Source organism: Convolutriloba macropyga, chromosome 1 (assembly GCF_964194025.1).
Source record: "Convolutriloba macropyga chromosome 1, txConMacr16.3, whole genome shotgun sequence".
Taxonomy (NCBI): domain Eukaryota; kingdom Metazoa; phylum Xenacoelomorpha; order Acoela; family Convolutidae; genus Convolutriloba; species Convolutriloba macropyga.
In genome coordinates, this window is record NC_134468.1 from 5,201,060 (window position 1) to 5,226,163 (window position 25,104).

At 35.3% G+C, this 25,104-nt stretch overlaps 2 protein-coding genes across 2 annotated transcripts in view; both read right to left on the reverse strand.

Annotated features, from left to right (window-relative positions):
* The window catches only part of LOC142344966 (small ribosomal subunit protein uS2m-like), a 73,465-nt gene extending 54,049 nt beyond the window's left edge, over positions 1–19,416 (reverse strand). The window contains exon 1 of the mRNA XM_075397053.1: positions 19,407–19,416. The gene's annotated coding sequence lies outside the window, so the exon portion shown is untranslated. The remainder of the gene's footprint in view (positions 1–19,406) is intronic.
* The window catches only part of LOC142344976 (uncharacterized), a 47,667-nt gene that overhangs the window by 14,974 nt on the left and 7,589 nt on the right, over positions 1–25,104 (reverse strand). The window lies entirely within an intron of this gene.

Below are 25,104 nucleotides of genomic sequence, written 5' to 3' on the forward strand. Positions count from 1 at the left end.
TAAGTTCTTCGAGACTCTGAAATCTGGCTTTTTTCGGACTGAAAACTAAATGGAAAAAATCGCTTAGCATAGATTCTTATTCTGTCGGCTTTGCATTATTCTTATGTTGGCTTATGAAGTAAGTGGCGTGAGCTTTAGTTTTTCTTCATAAATTTGAGATCGTTGGGAATTGCACTCTTGATATTCGATTCTGTCGATTTTTTGAATTGTCTGTCAAAACAAATCTGTAATCTTGTTACTTGATTTCTTCGATAGCTGGTGGGACTTTTGCAGTAATTTCTTCGGGGTATTCAGGCATTCAATTAAAATTGATTTAATTGAGCTTATCCAGGGTGGTAGAGATTGCCCATGTCTTGTGCTTTTTGCTGCAATTTGTTCAATTGTTCGCTTATTCACTTATTCTCTTATTCTAATGTTGTTCTAATTTGCTTATCATTTATCGCATTTGGATCGGGATCGACCATATTTAACAGAACTGTTCCATTTAATCATGTGTTCCATTTAATCAGGAGGAACTGTTCCATTTAATCATGTTATACACGTTATCAAAATTTAGTGCTCATAACGTACTCCCTCACTCGTGTTAATTATACCATAAGGGGGGGGGGGATGTTATACACGTGATCAAAATTTAGTGCTTATGACGTACTCCCTCACTCGTGTTGGTTATACCATAAGGGGGGAAAGGTAGTGGGGGGTATAACGGGAAACACACCTTAAGCTAACAAAAACAAAGATTAATATAATTTGAATGATAGAATTGGATATTCAAGTTTAGGTAAAAATGAAACAGTTCCAACAGGGTTCAGAAGCAATATTACTGTCGTCAAAAGAAGAAAGTAACGATTTAAACAGCAAACCTAGTCAGTCAATATGCTTCTCACAGCTGCTAGTCAAACTGGAAAGCCCAAGCTTTCTTTTTTCGAAGATTTCGCCCTTGCCGGAGCTGCTGCAATAATATCAAAGACAGCTGCTACTCCCATCGAAAGAGTCAAATTGCTTTTACAGAACCAAGATGAGATGATCAAAGCTGGAAGTTATTGATTGTGTCTTATCAAGTTATTGATTGTGTCTTATGAGTCTTATGATGATTGTGTCAATAATCTTCAATTCTTACGTTTCTTTTACCGATTCAAACTTGCGTTCGCGTTGAGATAGTTTGTATGTGTTTAATCAATAAACTGAATCGAATACACACACGTATTGTGGTACTGACGGCTGGTTAGTGGCAATAACTTACATGGTTATAACAACTTCACGATTGAGCCTTGCAGACGTGCGTATTTATAACCGCGTCTGATTTATAACTAGTTTGACTTAACTAAATAGACTTTATTACACCAGCGCAAGAGTTACCAAAGGTGTGCATTTTGCAAGTTTGAGCTGCAAAGTTATAATTTATATCTAATCATTTATTAATTGAACGGAAAATTTTGAACGGCCGCCGCTAAAATTGAACGGAAATTTCCGTTTAATTAATTGATCGACCCGCTAAAGATTTTAAAATTTATATACCGAATTTACAATATCATTTACCGAATTTACCGAAATATCATCTTTAAAACGTAATAATTCGAATGAAAATTTTGAACAGCTGAAATTGTCGAGTTAAGGAAGTTATTGATTGTGTCTGGAAGTTATTGATTGCGTTATTGATTGTGTCTGTCTTATGAAGTTATTGAAGTTATTGATTGTGTCTGGAAGTTATTGATTCCGTTATTGATTGTATTAGATACTTTCCAACGCAAACTCTTAATTTTGCGATTTAAGCTCTCTTCAAACCCAACAAAAAAGATCCTTACGTAGTCAACTTCAATAAGAACATTGCTAGCGGTGACTTCGGCTTGTACGATACATTGAAGAGAACGCCAAATTGGGAGAACTTCTTGGGAGAGAACGCCAACTTATTGCTGTCCTTCTGCTTGGGATACGGTGTGACGGTGACTGCAGGACCCATAGATACCATTAGACGACATCTGGACAATGATGATGATGACATCTGGACAAGCTGTCAAGTATAAGCGATCAATTGACCGTGCGATGCAGATTATGAAGAATGAAGGAATCATGTCCATGATGAAGGGAGCCGGAGCTATCATTTTGAGGGGAGCGGCTGGAGCTGGTGTATTGGCTGGTTTTGATCAATTCAATTAGTCTGGAGAAAATGAGCTGAAAGTCGTTAGCCGGAGAGAGCGATCTCATCGCAGCACAATTATCAATAGAATTAACTGAGCCATAACTATGTACATGAGTGGTGTTAATGAGTGGTGCTAATGAGTGGTGTTAATTGTTGTAACTCAATCTGTAATTCAATCTTCCGGAATTGAATTTAATCTTCCGGTAGTCATTCAGTCTTCTACTTCTCCCAACCCCCCCCCCCCCAACAATTCTTTGGGGGAAACTATCTGTTTGTTAAATATGGAATCTCTGTCTGCACCGTTTCGAGCTTAGCTAACAACCTGTCGGGTCTCTACACGCAATGGCTATCAAGTCTCACCACCAGCCACCGTGGCACCTCCGTTCCAGATCCACGTGCAGTGTTCAGAAACTGCCAGAGACGCTGCCTAATGTCTCTGATGTGATCGTCAGTTACGAAATGAAAATAATGTTGTTCATAGCGGTCAAAAAAAGACTAATTACCTTTAAGCTAATTTTATTTCAGATATTGTCTTGAATCAGCTTGTGCGCTAGAAATACTCAACGCAGTTATTCAAAAATGTCACAAGAGTCAAAAAGAGTACGAATCGTTCAACAAATTCCAGCTACACCAGAAAGTAATAATGCGGCACCAAACGAGTATGTCAGTTCAAGTCCAGCAAATAGTACTTATCAGCCTGCAGTCGTAATAAATTCTGGTAGTTATCAGTTCGAAGGACGACCAATTTCTAGTAGTTATCATTTTGATGGTGGAGAAATTTCTACGAGTTATCAGCCAGTACATTTATACGAAGAAAATGGCAATGCTCGGGAAGACAATTTAGGCAATGCTCAGGAAGACGCAGCCAATGTTAGTTTTTATTTAATTTTGTTACGTTTTAGTATTTACTAATATATATATATATATATATATATATATATATATATATATATATATATATATATATATTATAGATATATATATATGTGTGTGTGTGTGTCTTTATATTTAGATACGGTTCTGATTTGTTGCCATTTGTTGGGTCGTTATAAAGCTATAAAACAACTGGGCTTGAAATGGTCCCTTTTTTGTGAAATATTAAATGTCCAGACTTTCGTGCGTTCACCAGGCGGAAAAAAAATTACCTGCTATAGTTTTATAAATAATTTGGTTTTACAAATAACATTAATTTCCTGATGACGCTTGCTCCACTGTCCGCTGAGTGAAGGCCGAACGTTCATTTTCTTCTTAACAGCCGCAAAGCGATTGCTGGGGCTATTATTGGGCTTTTTTTATTTCGTCGTCGCAATTTTGTTACGACCATATGACGTCACAACCACTTCAAATTTGCTTTTTGTTCATTAGTTCATGCAATTTCAACTAAAGTGCGTGTGTGACGTCATTTTTTGATCTTAGTGGAGCTAGTTTTTTTGCTCATTCGCGTGATTAAGTTTTTGGTCACACTTGATTTACCTCACTCGCAAAAATGACTTCCTCACTTTGAAAATGACTGTTACTTACTTTAATTTAGAGATAAGGTCAAATGGGTGTGTGTCACACTAAATGAAGGTTATTTGAGAGCAGCTAATATAGGCAGCAATAACTTATACAGGTTTTTATCAAAATATAACATATCAGCCTTCAATGAAAAGACAATTTTTTTGGTCTGTTTTTTTTGAGACTACAGATCTACAAATTTATTGCGGCTAATTTCTATTATCACTATACAATTTTTTTATTATCACTACCATTATTATTGTAGTTTTGCTATTTTTCTAAATGGTTTTTTAGTCGCAAGAAAGTAGACCACAAAGAAGTAATCGGGGACTAAGTGCGAACGATAGAAAACTAGCAGCAGAAGCTTTAGAGATCATCAAGCAGCAACTCCAAAACAAGTTTTGGTTGGTGTACTTCAAAGATCAAAAATGCAGCGTATTTTGGTCACGATGTGATTCTATTTGCATGGAGATACGAGAGCGTCGCTACATAAAAGTGAGAGTTTCTTTGAATCAAAATTTACTTAAATGAATTTTTCTAAAGAAACGTTTTTCTAGCGGGATGATTATGTGAACATAAAATGGATCAAAAAGAATCCTAAAACCAAGTCATATGTGTGGACGGCATTAGTTCTTGCAGTTGGACATGAGAGATTTTGTTATGAGCACATGAGAGACGCGCGCGTTCAAATAAAAGACGCTGAAGGAAATACGAGCTTTCAGCCTCTAATAAACGTGCCGGTAGATCCAGACTTAACTGTTTACGAAGATATTGACCAAATCTTGATCAGTCAAAACGTTGGGCCACAAGGTTCCCGACGGAAGTTGGAATTAGCTCAAAAGAGTGGCAACGAAAACGTCGCTCCCCACGGAGAAGAGGTCAATGATGCTGAGCAGAGTCCTCATTCTCAACCTTTTGTGTTGCTGGATCCTCAAGACGTTTGAAAAACCCTAAGTGAGATTCAAGAGAATGAAGAACCGGATTGCAGCGTGATAGCAAAAACTCAGGTTTAATTTGATTGTATTTCAAGCTGAAATTTTTTTTGGATAGAAAGTTTCTTGTTTTAAGAAAAATTGTGAAGCCGAGTCAGTCGATCCTGCTGCGCCGAAGATAGTTTCGTCGACTCCCGGAAACTGCAAAAAAGTCAAAAGGGCAAAAACAATAAACCCTGGCGAGGCAACGGAATTAAAGCAACGAAAAATTGATCGTGAGGAGTCAGATTCAATAAAGGCGGCAGCGGACAAAATCATGGAGGCCGCGCAGTTGATCATCAATTGCATGAGTGAATTACGACCGGAACTTAAGGCGATTTCCAATCGCAATTACCGAGAAATTCAGATCTCAACGAATACTGTTAAGCAATTGGTTAGTACGAAATTTATCTCATTATGATGTTGGCTGGTTTTATGATTTTACTTGCGTGCTGTTGAGATTATTTTGCTTTTTTTATTAGCTTAGACATGAGATTTTGGTATTGATTTCTTTAGACGGCGGAGGTCTCAAAACTGGGTGTCCTGCTTCCAAAAGCTAAAAGCTTTCCGGAGAGTGATAATCCATTGCTTCCCATAACACTGGCACTAGAAGTTGGTTCAACACCACAACTCATTGGCAGAAATGCTTGCAAACTTCTGTGGACAACAGAAGAGATTAAACTCCACATGCTGTCCCCTAAGGAAAAACAGAGGCAGGGGGCAGTCACTCGAACTGACTTCTCCCCAGTTAGGAAGGAGCTTTTCAAAGGTTTGCGTACCGTGAGCACAAGAAAGTTTCTGTAATTCAGTAGACTAAGTTGGTGAATAATTGTTCCGAACACTAATCTGCATTCCATTAGTCTTGAACTTTTATCTTTTTACTATTTACTTTTTATCTTTTATATTACTTTTTTGATGACATTTTTGGGATTTAGATCTGTTCCGGTTGAAGTTTGATAACAAGTGGGTCCACATGTACGAGCTGGCCAAGGTGAGCGTAAACAATAGGGCAAACGAAATCAAATCAATCGAACGCCGTAGTGGTGATCAGGGTGGCAATATTGGAACATCTGACACTTGTGACGGTGATAGCGGAAATTATTTAGATAACAATGCAGCGACAACTGTAAGCAACTACAACGATGGAGACCGTAGCAATGAGCATGAGCAATTAGCGTATCAATAAGAAATCCAAAAGGATCAGAGAATTTAAAGTAAACTGATACGAAACGAAAAATCCCTCTTCCTCTTGTTTTTGTTTTTGCTTTTATTATTTGAATCTCTAGAGATAATGATGAAGTATCAGTCGTTTAGTTGGCTTTTTTGTGTTCACCAAATTACTACCCCCTACTTTGTTCATTCCAGTGTTTCCTCTCTCTGAGATTTCAAAATGTTGCTTCAGGTGCCTTGTATTTAAAGGCGGTAAAGTTAAAAATTTTGAGTTAGTTACGTTGCGGTTATAAGTTCGACTTAAACGTTGTGTACTATTTGTCTGTTCGGAAAGTTTTCTTAATTTAATTGGTTTTGTTTTTGTTTTCATTCAACTGAGTCCCAAAGGCAATCTTCGTCATTTTTAACTAAAAGCTCTTTGATGGTTTCCGTTTTTTTTTGAAATTATGTTTTAAAAAATTTGAAACTCGACACTACCATTTCTCCTGTTTTTTTAGAAGTAATGCTGCCAAAAAAATTAGAATAGTCGATTTTGGCGCAATGCGATTTGTTTGCTGTTCAAAGATTGGTTGAAACGCCAGACCGGCCCGCGATGAAGACCATTGTACCTATGCTGGAAAAAATTTTTGAGCGGAAATTAAAGAAAGAAGCCAAGTGGAAAAACACGTATGATGCTATTACTAGGTCTTACAAAGAACTCTCTCCCAATTTTGAAATCCAGCATGATCGTTTTGGTGGTTATCTGCTCATATACAAAAGGAAAACTATTTTAAGACCCCCAGCTGTTATGAGGAGAAATCCTGTGGGTTTTGTTGCCGCGATACCTGATGGAGTTGTTACTGATCTATCCGTAATGTCTTCCGAACGTACCGGAGAGCAACTGCTTTTGCTGGGACCCGTAAGGTTTGTGAATTCTGACTGTACTCCAAATTGTGAGTACAATTTCACAAGTGATTCTGGCATAGTTCAATTGAAAGTGAAACGACGCATAAGCCCTGGTGACGAGTTGTTCGTAAAATACGGCCCCGAATTCTTCGAATTCAATAGTTTTCTCTGCAGGACTTGCGAAATCTCAAAAACTGATAACTTATTATTCGAAGTTACCTTTGATTTGCTGCTTGGTGACCTAATAACTGATCTTGCTGACGAAGAACTCTTGAGTTTAAGATCTGAAACTGTGGAAAGTCCTGTATACATTACTGAAGAGCCTGTACTTAAGAAAAGAAGAATCAGGTGTCGTGAATTGAACGAAATATTTAACGCTGTTACAAGTAGTCCTCTAAGTACAGAAAATTCACCCAAAATCGATTCTGATGAGTCATCTATGTCATGTGCTGACACCGAATCTGTCCAAGAGTCTGAAGATGAGTCTCCAACAAGTAGTTATGTTTTAACAGATTCTGACTGTGTTGTAGGCAGCGGAAAGTTTTCTCCTTCAATCAAGGGGATATTTCCCGTACCAAACATTGTTTACCCCTCTTTAGAAAAATCTGGTGGAGCCGGGGAGGATTTGGAAGTGCCTCCGGATATGCCCGATCTATCAGACTCCGAGATTTCTTTTTCCCATTGTATTGAAGAAACATCGAGTTCGGTAACAGAAAAACTTTTTGACGGTAGCGAACTAACAGCTGAAGAAGCTGCTATCTTGACTGATTTATTGTGTTCTCGGTTTAATCTCTCGGATGTGTGTGCTTCTTCTGTTCAAAGTTTGATAAAAGCTTTTCTTCCATCTGATAATTGTTTTCCTTCTGGATACTTTCATATTAAGAAAATCAAACAGATTTTTCAAGAGCAGATACGCTGCTTTCGCAAAAAAGAGCGCTATTCTTTTTGTGTACTGAACTTCAGATTTCAATTGCGCTTTTTGGTTCAGAAAAATTTGCAAGCCATTTTCAAACATTCAGTAGATCGACAAAGGGAGCCAAACTCAGATTTCAACTCCAATGTCTTTCCTGTTGTGAAACAAGACAACAACGGTGCAATCAAAATCAGTTTAGTTTTTTTCTCTGACGGAGTCAGCATCAAAAAATCCACCATGAGGAAAGAATTGTGGCCCATTTGGGTTCAAATTGCCGATTTGCCCCCTCGTCTTAGGATGTCCCAGAAAAAAAATTGTTCTGGCAGCGCTATTCGTTGGTGGAGGTCAACCCGATTGGTTTGACGGCGGCGGACAAAATCATGGAGGCCGCGCAGTTGATCATCAGTTGCATGAGTGAATTACGACCGGAACTTAAGGCGATTTCCAATCGCAATTACCGAGAAATTCAGATCTCAACGAATGCTGTTAAGCAATTGGTTAGTACGAAATTTATCTCATTATGATGTTGGCTGGTTTTTTGATTTTACTTACGTGCTGTTGAGATTATTTTGCTTTTTTTATTAGCTGAGACATGAGAGTTTGGTATTGATTTCTTTAGACGGCGGAGGTCTCAAAACTGGGTGTCCTGCTTCCAAAAGCTAAAAGCTTTCCGGAGAGTGATAATCCATTGCTTCCCATAACAACTGGACCAGGAACAGGGAAAGACCTGGCACAAGTAGGTGGTTCAACACCACAACTCATTGGCAGAAATGCTTGCAAAATTCTGTGGACAACAGAAGAGATTAAACTCCACATGCTGTCCCCTAAGGAAAAACAGAGGCAGGGGCAGTCACTCGAACTGACTTCTCCCCAGATAGGAAGGAGTTTTTCAAAGGTTTGCGTACCGTGAGCACAAGAAAGTTTCTGTAATTCAGTAGACTAAGTTGGTGAATAATTGTTCCGAACACTAATCTGCATTCCATTAGTCTTGAACTTTTATCTTTTTACTATTTACTTTTTATCTTTTATATTACTTTTTCGATGACTTTTTTTGGGATTTAGATCTGTTCCGGTTGAAGTTTGATAACAAGTGGGTCCACATGTACGAGCTGGCCAAGGTGAGCGTAAACAATAGGGCAAACGAAATCAAATCAATCGAACGCCGTAGTGGTGATCAGGGTGGCAATATTGGAACATCTAACACTTGTGACGGTGATAGCGGAAATTATTTAGATAACAATGCAGCGACAACTGTAAGCAACTACTACGATGGAGACCGTAGCAATGAGCATGAGCAATTAGCGTATCAATAAGAAATCCAAAAGGATCAGAGAATTTAAAGTAAACTGATACGAAACGAAAAATCCCTCTTCCTCTTGTTTTTGTTTTTGCTTTTATTATTTGAATCTCTAGAGATAATGATGAAGTATCAGTCGTTTAGTTGGCTTTTTGTGTTCACCAAATTACTACCCCCTACTTTGTTCATTCCAGTGTTTCCTCTCTCTGAGATTTCAAAATGTTGCTTCAGGGGCCTTGTATTTAAAGGCCGTAAAGGTAAAAATTTTGAGTTAGTTATGTTGCGGTTATAAGTTCGACTTAAACGTTGTGTACTATTTGTCTGTTCGGAAAGTTTTCTTAATTTAATTGGTTTTGTTTTTGTTTTCATTCAACTGAGTCCCAAAGGCAATCTTCGTCATTTTTAACTAAAAACTCTTTGATGGTTTCCGTTTTTTTTTGAAATTATGTTTTAAAAAATTTGAAACTCGACATTACCATTTCTCCTGTTTTTTTAGAAGTAATGCTGCCAAAAAAAAGTAGAATGATTGGTTTTGGCGCAATGCGATTTGTTTGCTGTTCAAAGATTGGTTGAAACGCCAGACCGGCCCGCGATGAAGACCATTGAACCTTTGCTGGAAACAATTTTTGAGCGGAAATTAAAGAAAGAAGCCAAGTGGAAAAACAGGTATGATGCTTTTACTAGGTCTTACAAAGAACTCTCTCCCAATTTTGAAATCCAGCATGATCGTTTTGGTGGTTATCGGCTCATATACAAAGGGAAAACTATTTTAAGACCCCCAGCTGTTATGAGGAGAAATCCTGTGGGTTTTGTTGCCGCGATACCTGATGGAGTTGCTACTGATCTATCCGTAATGTCTTCCGAACGTACCGGAGAGCAACTGCTTTTGCTGGGACCCGTAAGGTTTGTGAATTCTGACTGTACTCCAAATTGTGAGTACGATTTCACAAGTGATTCTGGCATAGTTCAATTGAAAGTGAAACGACCCATAAGCCCTGGTGACGAGTTGTTCGTAAAATACGGCCCCGAATTCTTTGAATTCAACAGTTGTCTCTGCAGGACTTGCGAAATCTCGAAAACTGATAACTTATTATTCGAAGTTACCTTTGATTTGCTGCTTGGTGACCTAATAACTGATCTTGCTGACGAAGAACTCTTGAGTTTAAGATCTGAAACTGTTGAAAGTCCTGTATACATTACTGAAGAGCCTGTACTTAAGAAAAGAAGAATCAGGGGACGTGAATTGATCGAAATATTTAACGCTGTTACAAGTAGTCCTCTAAGTACAGTCCAAATTCACCCAAAATCGCTTCTGATGAGTCATCTATGTCATGTGTTGACACCGAATCTGTCCAAGAGTCTGAAGATGAGTCTCCAACAAGTAGTTATGTTTTAACAGATTCTGAATGTGATGTAGGCAGCGAAAAGTTTTCTCCTTCAATAAAGGGGATATTTCCCGTACCAAACATTGTTTACCCCTCTTTAGAAAAATCTGGTGGAGCCGGGGAGGATTTGGAAGTGCCTCCGGATATGCCCGATCTATCAGACTCCGAGATTTGTTTTTCCCATTGTATTGAAGAAACATCGAGTTCGGTAACAGAAAAACTTTTTGACGGTAGCGAACTAACAGCTGAAGAAGCTGCTATCTTGACTGATTTATTGTGTTCTCGGTTTAATCTCTCGGATGTGTGTGCTTCTTCTGTTCACAGTTTGATAAAAGCTTTTCTTCCATCTGATAATTGTTTTCCTTCTGGTTACTCTCGTATTAAGAAAATCAAACAGAATTTTCAAGAGCAGATACGTTGCTTTCGCAAAAAAGAGCGCTATTCTTTTTGTGTACTGAACTTCAGATTTCAATTGCGCTTTTTGGTTCAGAAAAATTTGCAAGCTATTTTCAAACATTCAGTAAATCGACAAAGGGAGCCAAACTCAGATTTCAACTCCAATGTCTTTCCTTTTGTGAAAAAAGACAACAACGGTGCAATCAAAATCAGTTTAGTTTTTTTTTCTGACGGAGTCAAAATCAAAAAATCAACCATGAGGAAAGATTTGTGGCCCATTTGGGTTCAAATTGCCAATTTGCCCCCTCGTCTTAGGATGTCCCAGAAAAATATTGTTCTGGTAGCGCTATTCGTTGGTGGAGGTCAACCTGATTGGTTTGAAATTGTTCCGTTTGTGAAGGGAGAACTGCTATCTTCTGTAGAGGTTTATGACAGCGTTGATAATTGTACTATCAGTGTATCCTTTAAAGTTCGGCTGTTAGTATCTGATCTTGGCGCGAAAAGCCATATTCTCAATATGTTCAAGTTCAATGGCTATTACGGATGCCATTATTGCACTGTGCCCGGAAAAACGATAGGAAAAACCCATTCCTATTATCCATCGGACCAGTGTGGTGATGTACGGGAACAATCAGTAAATAATAACTTCAAAAAATTAACCGAAGTTTTTGAAGCTGATACGCTCTATAATGTTGTTGGTTTTAAAGGTAGAAGTGCTTTTTCCTCAATAATTGATGGCCTTCCACTTACCGCGCCAATTGATTATATGCACTGTGCGTTACTCGGTGTTTTCCCTGACCTTCTGCGGCTCTGCTTTAAAGAACTGAACACTGAAGAAAAAATCAAAATTGACATTGTTGTTTCTAACATGTGCTGCCCTAGAGAAATGGTCGCGTTTTCAAGAAAGATCAGGTCTCTTGACGATATGCCTCAGTTCAAAGCGAACGAACACTTCAATTGGTTTTTTTATATAAGTCCTATTGTATTTATGAACAGAATTCCCTCTTTTTTGTTCTCGCATCTTTCGAAATTGGTTTTTGGTATCCGTCTGCTGTTAGAATCCAGCTGAGAAGCTACAACTAATATTTCAGAAAAGCTTCTCAATGAATTTTGCGAGGAAATTGTATCAGTTCATATGGGAAATGAGAAAATTGAAACTATCAATGTACATTGTCTGAGACATTTTGCAGACCAGGTCAGGAGATTTGGGCCCCTCTGCTGCTACTCTGCTATGAGTTTTGAGGCCGAAATTTTAACCCGAAATTGAAAACCCTTTTTGACAAATTTGTTGGATGCTCAAACGTCGCTGATGAATGTTATGACAATGAGTTCCGTGAGACAGAAGCGGTCAAAGAAGGACGAAAACAATACCCTGATGGGAAATTTTTCTATCGGGTGACAATAAAAAAAGTTTATTTTGATTGCGAAGCTTACAGAAGATCCAGGCTGGGAAATTGCTATGTTTACTTCTTCGATGAAAATGAAGAAAAATTTGGCCAAATAGAGTATTTTGTAAAAATTCCCAATCGTCCTTTCCCTGACAAACTAATGGCCAGCGTTAGAAGTTTTGATGTTGTTGAAAAAATTGGACTATTTAAAGGCGTCTTCTACTCAGTTTCTGAAGGCACAAATAAAAAACTTGTTCCAGTAACTGCGCTCCGTAAAGTATTTCACTTTAAGGATTTTTCAATACGAAAACCACATCAATTGAACAGAAGTTTTATGGTGAAATTGTGTTCAATTTCTGAGCATTCCTAATATCTGTATGCTGGACTTATTTGGTAAAAAGCTTAAAATTTTAATGATCTCTTTGTAATCGTTTGACTAGTTAATAAAGGGCTATGCTTTCGGATTTTTCTCTTGATAGATACTTAGCTGCTCCATTTTGCATCAAGTCACTGGACTTGCTTTGCTTTTTTTTAATTCCAGTTCTTTTCGTAATTACTTTCATAGTATTTAATTCCTTCCTAACAGCCGCATCAAGTTACTGAACTTGCTATGCAATCAATTTAATGAGTTCATTTCCGAGTTTTCAAAAGTTTATGTCGCGCCTCTGAGAAATTTTTGTTTTCGTTGGAAAACTAATAATAAAAAAGGCATCAAGTCACTGGACTTGCTTTGCATTTTTTTAATTCCAGTTCTTTTTGTAATTACTTTCATAGTATTTAATTCCTTCCTAACAGCCGCATCAAGTTACTGAACTTGCTATGCAATCAATTTAATGAGTTAATTTCCAAGTTTTCAAAAATTCATGTCGCGCCTCTGAGAAATTTTTGTTTTCGTTGGAAAACTAATAATAAAAAAGGCATCAAGTCACTGGACTTGCTTTGCATTTTTTTAATTCCATTTCTTTTTTAATTACTTTCATAGTATTTAATTCCTTCCTAACAGCCGCATCAAGTTACTCAACTTGCTATGCAATCAATTTAATGAGTTCATTTCCGAGTTTTCAAAAGTTTATGTCGCGCCTCTGACAAAATTTTTGTTTTCGTTGGAAAACTAATAATAAAAAAGGCATCAAGTCACTGGACTTGTTTTGCATTTTTTTAATTCCAGTTCTTTTCGTAATTACTTTCATAGTATTTAATTCCTTCCTAACAGCCGCATCAAGTTACTGAACTTGCTATGCAATCAATTTAATGAGTTCATTTCCGAGTTTTCAAAAATTTATGTCACGCCTCTGAGAAGATTTTGTTTTCGTTGGAAAACTAATAATAAAAAGGGCATCAAGTCAATGGACTTGCTTTGCATTTTTTTTAATTCCAGTTCTTTTCGTAATTACTTTCATAGTATTTAATTCCTTCCTAACAGCCGCATCAAGTTACTGAACTTGTTATGCAATCAATTTAATGAGTTCATTTCCGAGTTTTCAAAAATTCATGTCGCGCCTCTGAGAAATTTTTGTTTTCGTTGGAAAACTAATAATAAAAAAGACATCAAGTCACTGGACTTGCTTTGCATTTTTTTAATTCCAGTTCTTTTCGTAATTTCTTTCATTGTATTTAATTCCTTCCTAACAGCCGCATCAAGTTACTGAACTTGCTATGCAATCAATTTAATGAGTTCATTTCCGAGTTTTCAAAAATTCATGTCGCGCCTCTGAGAAATTATTGTTTTCGTTGTAAAACTAATAATAAAAAAGGCATCAAGTCACTGGACTTGCTTTGCATTTTTTTAATTCCAGTTCTTTTCGTAATTACTTTCATAGTATTTAATTCCATCCTAACAGCCGCATCAAGTTACTGAACTTGCTATGCAATCAATTTAATGAGTTGATTTCCGAGTTTTCAAAAATTTATGTCGCGCCTCTGAGAAATTTTTGTTTTCGTTGGAAAACTAATAATAAAGGCATCAAGACACTGGACTTGCTTTGCATTTTTTTAGTTCCAGTTCTTTTTGTAATTACTTTCATAGTATTTAATTCCTTCCTAACAGCCGCATCAAGTTACTGAACTTGCTATGCAATCAATTTAATGAGTTCATTTCCGAATTTTCAAAAGTTTATGTCGCGCCTATGACAAAATTTTTGTTTTCGTTGGAAAACTAATAATAAAAAAGGCTTCAAGTCACTGGACTTGCTTTGCATTTTTTTAATTCCAGTTCTTTTCGTAATTACTTTCATAGTATTTAATTCCTTCCTAACAGCCGCATCAAGTTACTGAACTTGCTATGCAATCAATTTAATGAGTTCATTTCCGAGTTTTCAAAAATTTATGTCGCGCCTCTGAGAAATTTTTGTTTTTGTTGGAAAACTAATAATAAAAAAGGCATCAAGTCACTGGACTTGCTTTGCTTTTTTTAATTCCAGTTCTTTTTTGTAATTAATTTCATAGTATTTAATTCCTTCCTAACAGCCGCATCAAGTTACTGAACTCGCTATGCAATCAATTTAATGAGTTCATTTCCGAATTTTCAAAATTTTATGTCGCGCCTATGACAAAATATTTGTTTTCGTTGGAAAACTAACAATAAAAAAGGCATCAAGTCACTGGACTTGCTTTGCATTTTTTAGTTCCAGTTCTTTTTGTAATTACTTTTATAGTATTTAATTCCTTCCTAACAGCCGCATCAAGTTACTGAACTTGCTATGCAATCCATTTAATGAGTTCATTTCCAAATTTTCAATAGTTTATGTCGCGCCTATGACAAAATTTTTGTTTTCGTTGGAAAACTAATAATAAAAAAGGCGTCAAGTCACTGGACTTGCTTTGCATTTTTTTAATTCCAGTTCTTTTCGTAATTACTTTCATAGTATTTAATTCCTTCCTAACAGCCGCTTCAAGCTACTGAACTTGCTATGCAATCAATTTAATGAGTTCATTTCCGAGTTTTCAAAAATTTATGTCGCGCCTCTGAGAAATTTTTGTTTTCGTTGGAAAACTAATAATAAAAAAGGCATCAAGTCACTGGACTTGCTTTGCTTTTTTTAAATTCCAGTTCTTTTTGTAATTACTTTCATAGTATTTAATTCCTTCCTAACAGCCGCATCAAGTTGCTGAACTTGCTATGCAATCAATTTAATGAGTTCATTTCCGAATTTTCAAAAGTTTTTGTCGCGCCTATGACAAAATTGTTGTTTTCGTTGGAAAACTAATAATGAAAAAGGCATCAATTCAATGGACTTGCTTTGCCTTTTTTAAATTCCAGTTCTTTTCGTAATTACTTTCATAGTATTTAATTCCTTCCTAACAGCCGCATCAAGTTACTGAGCTTGCTATGCAATCAATTTAATGAGTTTATTTCCGAGTTTTCAAAAATGTATGTCGCGCCTCTGAGAAAATTTTGTTTTCGTTGGAAAACTAATAATAAAAAAGGCATCAAGTCACTGGACTTGCTTTGCATTTTTTTAATTCCAGTTCTTTTCCTATTTACTTTCATAGTATTTAATTCCTTCCTAACAGCCGCATCAAGTTACTGAACTTGCTATCCAATCAATTTAATGAGTTCATTTCCGAGTTTTCAAAAACTTATGTCCCGCCTATGAAAAAATTAATGTTTTCATTTAAAAACTAAGAAAAAAGGCATCAAGTCACTGGGCTTGCTTTGCATTTTTTTTAATTCCAGTTCTTTTCGTAGTTACTTTCATAGTATTTAATTCCTTCCTAACAGCCGCATCAAGTTACTGAACTTGCTATGCAATCATTTTAATGAGTTCAATTCCGAATTTTCAAAAGTTTATGTCGCGCCCCTGACTAATTTTTGTTTTCGTTGGAAAACTAATAACAAAAGGCATTGAGTCACTGGACTTGCTTTGCTTTTTTTAATTCCAGTTCTTTTCGTAATTACTTTCATAGTATTTAATTCCTTCCTAACAGCCGCATCAAGTTACTGAACTTGCTATGCAATCAATTTAATGAGTTCATTTCCGAGTTTTCAAAAATTCATGTCGCGCCTCTGAGAAATTTTTGTTTTCGTTGGAAAACTAATAATAAAAAAGGCATCAAGTCACTGGACTTGCTTTGCATTTTTTTAATTCCAGTTCTTTTCGTAATTTTTTTCATAGTATTTAATTCCTTCCTAACAGCCGCATCAAGTTACTGAACTTGCTATGCAATCATTTTAATGAGTTCAATTCCGAATTTTCAAAAGTTTATGTCGCGCCCCTGACTAATTTTTGTTTTCGTTGGAAAACTAATAACAAAAGGCATTGAGTCACTGGACTTGCTTTGCTTTTTTTAAATTCCAGTTCTTTTCGTAGTTAGTCTCATAGTAGTTAATTCCTTCCTAACAGCTGCATCAAGTTACTGAAGTTGCTATGCATTTTTTTAATTCCAGTTCTTTTTGTAATTACTTTCATAGTATTTAATTCCTTCCTAACAGCCGCATCAAGTTACTGAACTTGCTATGCAATCATTTTAATGAGTTCAATTCCGAATTTTCAAAAAGTTATGTCGCACCCCTGACTAATTTTCGTTTTCGTTGGAAAACTAATAACAAAAGGCATCGAGTCACTGGACTTGCTTTGCTTTTTTTTAATTCCAGTTCTTTTCGTAGTTAGTCTCATAGTATTTAATTCCTTCCTAACAGCCGCATCAAGTTACTGAACTTGCTATGCAATCATTTTAATGAGTTCAATTCCGAATTTTCAAAAGTTTATGTCGCGCCCCTGACTAATTTTTGTTTTCGTTGGAAAACTAATAACAAAAGCCATCGAGTCACTGGACTTGCTTTAACTTTTTAATTCCAGTTCTTTTCGTAGTTAGTCTCATAGTAGTTAATTCCTTCCTAACAGCCGCATCAAGTTACTGAACTTGCTATGCAATCATTTTAATGAGTTCAATTCCGAATTTTCAAAAGTTTATGTCGCGCCCCTGACTAATTTTTGTTTTCGTTGGAAAACTAATAACAAAAGGCATCGAGTCACTGGACTTGCTTTGCTTTTTTTTAATTCCAGTTCTTTTCGTAGTTAGTCTCATAGTATTTAATTCCTTCCTAACAGCCGCATCAAGTTACTGAACTTGCTATGCAATCATTTTAATGAGTTCAATTCCGAATTTTCAAAAGTTTATGTCGCGCCCCTGACTAATTTTTGTTTTCGTTGGAAAACTAATAACAAAAGCCATCGAGTCACTGGACTTGCTTTGCTTTTTTTAAATTCCAGTTCTTTTCGTAGTTAGTCTCCTAGTATTTAATTCCTTCCTAACAGCTGCATCAAGTTACTGAACTTGCTATGCAATCATTTTAATGAGTTCAATTCCGAATTTTCAAAAGTTTATGTCGCGACCCTGACTAATTTTTGTTTTCGTTGGAAAACTAATAACAAAAGCCATCGAGTCACTGGACTTGCTTTGCTTTTTTTTAATTCCAGTTCTTTTCGTAGTTAGTCTCATAGTATTTAATTCCTTCCTAACAGCCGCATCAAGTTACTGAACTTGCTATGCAATCATTTTAATGAGTTCAATTCCGAATTTTCAAAAGTTTATGTCGCGCCCCTGACTAATTTTCGTTTTCGTTGGAAAACTAATAACAAAAGCCATTGAGTCACTGGACTTGCTTTGCTTTTTTTTTAATTCCAGTTCTTTTCGTAGTTAGTCTCATAGTATTTAATTCCTTCCTAACAGCCGCATCAAGTTACTGAACTTGCTATGCAATCATTTTAATGAGTTCAATTCCGAATTTTCAAAAGTTTATGTCGCGACCCTGACTAATTTTTGTTTTCGTTGGAAAACTAATAACAAAAGCCATCGAGTCACTGGACTTGCTTTGCTTTTTTTTAATTCCAGTTCTTTTCGTAGTTAGTCTCATAGTATTTAATTCCTTCCTAACAGCCGCATCAAGTTACTGAACTTGCTATGCAATCATTTTAATGAGTTCAATTCCGAATTTTCAAAAGTTTATGTCGCGCCCCTGACTAATTTTTGTTTTCGTTGGAAAACTAATAACAAAAGCCATCGAGTCACTGGACTTGCTTTGCTTTTTTTAATTCCAGTTCTTTTCGTAGTTAGTCTCATAGTAGTTAATTCCTTCCTAACAGCTGCATCAAGTTACTGAACTTGCTATGCAATCAATTTGATAAGTTCATTTCCGAATTTCCAATAATATATGTCGCGCCTCTGACAAATTATTGTTTTCGTTTGAAAATTAAAAATAAAAGGCATCAAGTCAATGGACTTGCTTTGCATGATTTTTAATTCCAGTTCTTTTCTTAGTTACTTTCATAGTAGTTAATTCCTTCCTAACAGCCGCATCAAATTACTGAACTTGCTATGCAATCAATTTGATAAGTTCATTTCCGAATTTTCAAAAATATATGTCGCGCCTCTGACAAATTATTGTTTTCGTTTGAAAACTAATAATAAAAGGCATCAAGTCACTGGACTTGCTTTGCATTATTTTTAATTCCAGTTCTTTTCGTAGTTACTTTCATAGTAGTTAATTCCTTCCTAACAGCCGCATCAAGTTACTGAACTTGCTATGCAATCAATTTAATGAGTTCATTTCCGAATTTTCAAAAATATATGTCGCGCCTCTGACAAATTATTGTTTTTGTTTAAAAACTAATAAGAAAAAAGGCATCGAGTCACTGGACTTGCTTTGCATTTTTTTAATTCCAGTTCTTTTCGTAGTTACTTTCATAGTAGTTAATTCCTTCCTAACAGCCGCATCAAGTTACTGAACTTGCTATGCAATCAATTTAGTGAGTTCATTTCCGAATTTTCAAAAACATATGTCGCGTCTCTGACAAATTATTGTTTTTGTTTAAAAACTAATGAGAAAAAAGGCATCGAGTCACTGGACTTGCTTTGCATTTTTTTAATTCCAGTTCTTTTCGTAGTTAGTCTCATAGTATTTAATTCCTTCCTAACAGCCGCATCAAGTTACTGAACTTGCTATGCAATCATTTTAATGAGTTCAATTCCGAATTTTCAAAAGTTTATGTCGCGCCCCTGACTAATTTTTGTTTTCGTTGGAAAACTAATAACAAAAGCCATGGAGTCACTGGACTTGCCTTGCTTTTTTTAATTCCAGTTCTTTTCGTAGTTAGTCTCATAGTATTTAATTCCTTCCTAACAGCCGCATCAAATTACTGAACTTGCTATGCAATCATTTTAATGAGTTCAATTCCGAATTTTCAAAAATATATGTCGCGCCTCTGACAAATTATTGTTTTCGTTTGAAATCTAATAATAGAAGGCATCAGGTCACTGGACTTGCTTTGCAATATTTTTAACTCCAGTTCTTTTCGTAGTTACTTTCATAGTAGTTAATTCCTTCCTAACAGCCGCATCAGGTTACTGAACTTGCTATGCAATCAATTTAATAAGTTCATTTCCGAATTTTCAAAAATATATGTCGCGCCTCTGACAAATTATTGTTTTTGTTTAAAAACTAATAAAAAAAAGGCATCGAGCCACTGGACTTGCTTTGCATTTTTTTAATTCCAGTTCTTTTCGTAGTTACTTTCATAGTAGTTAATTCCTTCCTAACAGCCGCATCAAGTTACTGAACTTGCTATGCAATCATTTTAATGAGTTCAATTCCGAATTTTCAAAAGTTTATGTCGCGCCCCAGACTAATTTTTGTTTTCGTTGGAAAACTAATAACAAAAGCCATCGAGTCACCGGACTTGCTTTGCTTTTTTTAATTCCAGTTCTTTTCGTAGTTAGTCTCATAGTAGTTAATTCCTTCCTAACAGCTGCATCAAGTTACTGAACTTGCTATGCAATCAATTTGATAAGTTCATTTCCGAATTTCCAGTAATATATGTCGCGCCTCTGACAAATTTTTGTTTTCGTTTGAAAATTAATAATAAAAGGCATCAAGTCACTGGACTTGCTTTGCATGATTTTTAATTCCAGTTCTTTTCGTAGTTACTTTCATAGTAGTTAATTCCTTCCTAACAGCCGCATCAAGTTACTGAACTTGCTATGCAATCAATTTGATAAGTTCATTTCCGAATTTTCAAAAATATATGTCGCGCCTCTGACAAATTTTTGTTTTCGTTTGAAAACTAATAATAAAAGGCATCAAGTCACTGGACTTGCTTTGCATTATTTTTAATTCCAGTTCTTTTCGTAGTTACTTTCATAGTATTTAATTCCTTCCTAACAGCCGCATCAAGTTACTGAACTTGCTATGCAATCAATTTAATGAGTTCATTTCCGAATTTTCAAAAATATATGTCGCGCCTCTGACAAATTATTGTTTTTGTTTAAAAACTAATAAGAAAAAAGGCATCGAGTCACTGGACTTGCTTTGCATTTTTTAAATTCCAGTTCTTTTCGTAGTTAGTCTCATAGTAGTTAATTCCTTCCTAACAGCCGCATCAAGTTACTGAACTTGCTATGCAATCAATTTAATGAGTTCATTTCCGAATTTTCAAAAACATATGTCGCGCCTCTGATAAATTATTGTTTTTGTTTAAAAACTAATAAGAAAAAAGGCATCGAGTCACTGGACTTGCTTTGCATTTTTTAAATTCCAGTTCTTTTCGTAGTTAGTCTCATAGTAGTTAATTCCTTCCTAACAGCTGCTTCAAGTTACTGAACTGGCTATGCAATCAATTTGATAAGTTAATTTCCGAATTTTCAAAAATATATGTCGCGCCTCTGACAAATTATTGTTTTCGTTTGAAATCTAATAATAGAAGGCATCAAGTCACTGGACTTGCTTTGCAATATTTTTAATTCCAGTTCTTTTCGTAGTTACTTTCATAGTAGTTATTTCCTTCCTAACAGCCGCATCAAGTTACTGAACTTGCTATGCAATCAATTTAATGAAATCATTTCCGAATATTCAAAAATATATGTCGCGCCTCTGACAAATTATTGTTTTTGTTTAAAAACTAATAAGAAAAAACGCATCGAGCCACTGGACTTGCTTTGCATTTTTTTAATTCCAGTTCTTTTCGTAGTTACTTTCATAGTAGTTATTTCCTTCCTAACAGCCGCATCAAGTTACTGAACTTGCTATGCAATCAATTTAATGAAATCATTTCCGAATATTCAAAAATATATGTCGCGCCTCTGACAAATTATTGTTTTTGTTTAAAAACTAATAAGAAAAAACGCATCGAGCCACTGGACTTGCTTTGCATTTTTTTAATTCCAGTTCTTTTCGTAGTTACTTTCATAGTAGTTAATTCCTTCCTAACAGCTGCTTCAAGTTACTGAACTGGCTATGCAATCAATTTGATAAGTTAATTTCCGAATTTTCAAAAATATATGTCGCGCCTCTGACAAATTATTGTTTTCGTTTGAAATCTAATAATAGAAGGCATCAAGTCACTGGACTTGCTTTGCAATATTTTTAATTCCAGTTCTTTTCGTAGTTACTTTCATAGTAGTTATTTCCTTCCTAACAGCCGCATCAAGTTACTGAACTTGCTATGCAATCAATTTAATGAAATCATTTCCGAATATTCAAAAATATATGTCGCGCCTCTGACAAATTATTGTTTTTGTTTAAAAACTAATAAGAAAAAACGCATCGAGCCACTGGACTTGCTTTGCATTTTTTTAATTCCAGTTCTTTTCGTAGTTACTTTCATAGTAGTTAATTCCTTCCTAACAGCTGCATCAAGTTACTGAACTTGCTATGCAATCAATTTAATGAGTTCATTTCCGAATTTTCAAAAACATATGTCGCGCCTCTGACAAATTATTGTTTTTGTTTAAAAACTAATAAGAAAAAAGGCATCGAATCACTGGACATGCTTTGCATTTTTTAAATTCCAGTTCTTTTCGTAGTTAGTCTCATAGTAGTTAATTCCTTCCTAACAGCTGCATCAAGTTACTGAACTGGCTATGCAATCAATTTGATAAGTTAATTTCCGAATTTTCAAAAATATATGTCGCGCCTCTGACAAATTATTGTTTTCGTTTGAAAAGTAATAATAGAAGGCATCAAGTCACTGGACTTGCTTTGCATTATTTTTAATTCCAGTTCTTTTCGTAGTTACTTTCATAGTATTTAATTCCTTCCTAACAGCCGCATCAAGTTACTGAACTTGCTATGCTATGTTTAAAAACTAATAAGAAAAAAGGCATCGAGTCACTGGACTTGCTTTGCATTTTTTTAATTCCAATTCTTTTCGTAGTTACTTTCATAGTAGTTAATTCCTTCCTAACAGCCGCATCAAGTTACTGAACTTGCTATGCAATCAATTTAATGAGTTCATTTCCGAATTTTCAAAAACATATGTCGCGCCTCTGACAAATTATTGTTTTTGTTTAAAAACTAATAAGAAAAAAGGCATCGAGTCACTGGACATGCTTTGCATTTTTTAAATTCCAGTTCTTTTCGTAGTTACTTTCATAGTAGTTAATTCCTTCCTAACAGCCGCATCCAGTTACTGAACTTGCTATGCAATCAATTTAATGAGTTCATTTCCGAATTTTCAAAAATATATGTCCCGCATCTGACAAATTATTGTTTTTGTTTGAAAACTAATAAGAAAAAAGGCATCGAGTCACTGGACTTGCTTTGCATTTTTTTAATTCCAGTTCTTTTCGTAGTTACTTTCATAGTAGTTAATTCCTTCCTAACAGCCGCATCAAGTTACTGAACTTGCTATGCAATCAATTTAATGAGTTCATTTCCGAATTTTCAAAAACATATGTCGCGCCTCTGACAAATTATTGTTTTTGTTTAAAAACTAATAAGAAAAAAGGCATCGAGTCACTGGACTTACTTTGCATTTTTTAAATTCCAGTTCTTTTCGTAGTTAGTCTCATAGTAGTTAATTCCTTCCTAACAGCTGCATCAAGTTACTGAACTGGCTATGCAATCAATTTGATAAGTTAATTTCCGAATTTTCAAAATTGTATGTCGCGCCTCTGACAAATTATTGTTTTCGTTTGAAAACTAATAATAGAAGGCATCAAGTCACTGGACTTGCTTTGCATTTTTTTTTAATTCCAGTTCTTTTCGAAGTTACTTTCATAGTAGTTAATTCCTTCCTAACAGCCGCATCAAGTTACTGAACTTGCTATGCAATCAATTTAATGAGTTCATTTCCGAATTTTCAAAAATATATGTCGCGCCTCTGACAAATTATTGTTTTCGTTTGAAAACTAATAATAGAAGGCATCAAGTCACTGGACTTGCTTTGCAATATTTTTAATTCCAGTTCTTTTCGTAGTTACTTTCATAGTAGTTAATTCCTTCCTAACAGCCGCATCAAGTTACTGAACTTGCTATGCAATCAATTTAATGAGTTCATTTCCGAATTTTCAAAAATATATGTCGCGCCTCTGACAAATTATTGTTTTTGTTTAAAAACTAATAAGAAAAAGACATCGAGCCACTGGACTTGCTTTGCATTTTTTTAATTCCAGTTCTTTTCGTAGTTACTTTCATAGTAGTTAATTCCTTCCTAACAGCCGCATCAAGTTACTGAACTTGCTATGCAATCAATTTAATGAGTTCATTTCCAAATTTTCAAAAACATATGTCGCACCTCTGACAAATTATTGTTTTTGTTTAAAAACTAATAAGAAAAAAGGCATCGAGTCACTGGACATGCTTTGCATTTTTTAAATTCCAGTTCTTTTCGTAGTTAGTCTCATAGTAGTTAATTCCTTCCTAACAGCTGCATCAAGTTACTGAACTGGCTATGCAATCAATTTGATAAGTTAATTTCCGAATTTTCAAAAATATATGTCGCGCCTCTGACAAATTATTGTTTTCGTTTGAAAAGTAATAATAGAAGGCATCAAGTCACTGGACTTGCTTTGCATTATTTTTAATTCCAGTTCTTTTCGTAGTTACTTTCATAGTAGTTAATTCCTTCCTAACAGCCGCATCAAGTTACTGAACTTGCTATGCAATCAATTTAATGAGTTCATTTCCGAATTTTCAAAAATATATGTTGCGCCTCTGACAAATTATTGTTTTTGTTTAAAAACTAATAAGAAAAAGGCATCGAGCCACTGGACTTGCTTTGCATTTTTTTAATTCCAGTTCTTTTAGTAGTTACTTTCATAGTAGTTAATTCCTTCCTAACAGCCGCATCAAGTTACTGAACTTGCTATGCAATCAATTTAATGAGTTCATTTCCGAATTTTCAAAAACATATGTCGCGCCTCTGACAAATTATTGTTTTTGTTTAAAAACTAATGAGAAAAAAGGCATCGAGTCACTGGACTTGCTTTGCAATATTTTTAATTCCAGTTCTTTTCGTAGTTACTTTCATAGTAGTTAATTCCTTCCTAACAGCCGCATCAAGTTACTGAACTTGCTATGCAATCAATTTAATGAGTTCATTTCCGAATTTTCAAAAATATATGTCGCGCCTCTGACAAATTATTGTTTTTGTTTAAAAACTAATAAGAAAAAGGCATCGAGCCACTGGACTTGCTTTGCATTTTTTTAATTCCAGTTCTTTTCGTAGTTACTTTCATAGTAGTTAATTCCTTCCTAACAGCCGCATCAAATTACTGAACTTGCTATGCAATCAATTTAATGAGTTCATTTCCGAATTTTCAAAAACATATGTCGCGCCTCTGACAAATTATTGTTTTTGTTTAAAAACTAATAAGAAAAAAGGCATCGAGTCACTGGAAATGCTTTGCATTTTTTAAATTCCAGTTCTTTTCGTAGTTAGTCTCATAGTAGTTAATTCCTTCCTAACAGCTGCATCAAGTTACTGAACTGGCTATGCAATCAATTTGATAAGTTAATTTCCGAATTTTCAAAAATATATGTCGCGCCTCTGACAAATTATTGTTTTCGTTTGAAAAGTAATAATAGAAGGCATCAAGTCACTGGACTTGCTTTGCATTATTTTTAATTCCAGTTCTTTTCGTAGTTACTTTCATAGTAGTTAATTCCTTCCTAACAGCCGCATCAAGTTACTGAACTTGCTATGCAATCAATTTAATGAGTTCATTTCCGAATTTTCAAAAATATATGTCCCGCCTCTGACAAATTATTGTTTTTGTTTAAAAACTAATAAGAAAAAAGGCATCGAGTCACTGAACTTGCTTTGCATTTTTTTAATTCCAGTTCTT